Genomic DNA, 2,500 nt, shown 5'->3' with positions numbered 1-2,500 from the left:
TTGTGGGTCACCAGCCGCACCCTCATCTGAAGCCGCGGTCAAAGTTCAGGGAAGTGTCAAAACCCACCGGTCCCCTCCTTACATCCAGGCCGAGCGACCGACCGATCAAAGCCGGGCAGGTGGTGCCTTTTTGGGCTTGGATGCCAGGCCGCACCGCCTGGAGGTCCTGCACTCCACCACCCTTTATCACTGACCTGCCGTCGAGGTTTCAGAGAAGGCGTGATTTAGTGGACTTAGGTTTTGGGCGCTTGAACTAGGTTCCAACGCCCAGCTCCAGGGCGACTTGCACACTGCTCCTGCCCGCCCACGAAGGCTCCCCTGCCGGCCAGGAGGGTGAGGTTGGGGGGGCTTGGTACCTTTGGGCATCAGACAAGGGAAATTTCCACAATCCCTGCCCGCCCAGGGTGGCTCCCGCGGCGGCCTGTGGGTTGGGGTCGAGGGGGGTCGGTTCTCCCTTTGGCTCCAGGGGCCAGGGCGAGCGCCGGTCTCCCTCTGCCCGCCCAGGGTGGCTCTGCCGGGGGCCTGTGGGTTGGGGTCGAGGCGGGTCGGTTCTCCCTTTGGCTCCAGGGGCCAGGGCGAGCGCCGGTCTCCCTCTGCCCGCCCAGGGTGGCTCTGCCGGGGGCCTGTGGGTTGGGGTCGAGGCGGGTCGGTTCTCCCTTTGGCTCCAGGGGCCAGGGCGAGCGCCGGTCTCCCTCTGCCCGCCCAGGGTGGCTCTGCCGGGGGCCTGTGGGTTGGGGTCGAGGCGGGTCGGTTCTCCCTTTGGCTCCAGGGGCCAGGGCGAGCGCCGGTCTCCCTCTGCCCGCCCAGGGTGGCTCGTTCGCGGGCACTAGGAGAGGGTTAGGGGTGCCTGGTGGTTGGGGCACCAACGGCTGCTGTCGGCCAAATCGCTTCAAACCCCAAGCCGTGGTGGGGCACCAGCAGCTGCTCTCGGCCGGATGGGTGACCATCGGCACGTGATTCTGGCGGGCGCAGTTTTGCCTAAGTCAGCGTTCCCGGGCTTAAGATTGGGCTCCCCGGGACCGGCTGGAGAACGGGTTCCGGTGGTGGTGGGGGTTAGGGTTGGCGGTGGATGTTCCCCGGCCTCGGGAGGGTCTAGCCGGGGTGAGGCAGGAGGTGAGCCCCCCCCGGCCATCCAGCCAGCCAGCCAGCCAGCCCTGCCCAGCCCAGGCCAGGCAAGCCCCGGCCGGCCAGCCCAGCCCAGTCAGCCAGCCAGCCCTGCCCAGCCCAGCCCAGTCAGCCCAGGCCAGGCAAGCCCCGGCCGGCCAGCCCAGCCCAGTCAGCCAGCCAGCCAGCCCAGGCCAGGCAAGCCCCAGCCGGCCAGCCCCGGCCGGCCAGCCCAGCCCAGTCAGCCAGCCAGCCAGCCCAGGCCAGGCAAGCCCCAGCCGGCCAGCCCAGGCCAGCCAGCCAGCCAGCCAGCCCTGCCCAGCCCAGCCCAGCCCAGTCAGCCCAGGCCAGGCAAGCCCCGGCCAGCCAAGCCCCGGCCAGCCAGCCCAGCCCAGTCAGCCAGCCAGCCAGCCCAGGCCAGGCAAGCCCCAGCCGGCCAGCCCAGGCCAGCCAGCCAGCCAGCCCTGCCCAGCCCAGCCCAGTCAGCCCAGGCCAGGCAAGCCCCGGCCGGCCAGCCCAGCCCAGCCCAGGCCAGGCAAGCCCCGGCCGGCCAGCCCAGCCCAGCCCAGCCCAGCCCAGCCCAGCCCAGCCCAGCCCAGCCCAGCCCAGCCCAGTCAGCCAGCCAGCCAGCCAGCCAGCCAGCCCAGCCCAGCCCAGCCCAGCCCAGCCCAGCCCAGCCCAGCCCAGCCCAGCTCAGTCAGCCAGCCAGCCAGCCAGCCCAGTCAGCCCAGGCCAGGCAAGCCCCGGCCGGCCAGCCCAGCCCAGTCAGCCAGCCAGCCAGCCCAGGCCAGGCAAGCCCCAGCCGGCCAGCCCAGCCCAGCCCAGCCCAGCCCAGCCCAGCCCAGCCCAGCCCAGTCAGCCAGGCCTGCCCAGCCCAGGCCAGGCAAGCCCTGGCCGGCCAGCTAGCCAGCCAGCCAGGCCGGGCCACGTGTAGGGTTAGGGTCAGGGCTAGGGTTTGGGTTAGGGGTTAGTCAGAGTGTTCGTTCTTGCTAAATGGGGTCTGGGGTTTAGCGGAAACGAACACCACCGGGGGGCGCTAACGAGGGCCACGTGTAGGGTTAGGGTCAGGGTGGGGGTTTTGGGGTCATTCGGTCTCTCTGTGTTTAGGGTTATCGTCTTGGGGTTAAGGGGTTAAGGGCCATGTGGTGGGGGTTGGGGGTTTTGGGATGGGGGTTTGAGGAGGGTTAGGGTCAAGGCTGCATATAGGTATAGGTGTCAAAACGAGTTTCACCCTCATTATGTTTCACCCTCATTAGCATATTGGATCTGATTGGTCCAGACTAAAAGGGCTGTATCTCTTGAACGGTAGGTCCAATTTGCATGAATGAGGTGTCCTTTGATTCGTTATTTGTCCGTCTGTCTGTCTGTCTGTCTGTCTGTCTGTCTGTCTGTCTGT

This window comes from Danio rerio, chromosome 20, assembly GCF_052040795.2.
Source record: "Danio rerio strain M-AB ecotype USA chromosome 20, GRCz13ab, whole genome shotgun sequence".
In the NCBI taxonomy this organism is placed as follows: domain Eukaryota; kingdom Metazoa; phylum Chordata; class Actinopteri; order Cypriniformes; family Danionidae; genus Danio; species Danio rerio.
The sequence above is the reverse complement of the archived record's forward strand: the minus strand, read 5'-3'. Positions refer to the sequence as shown.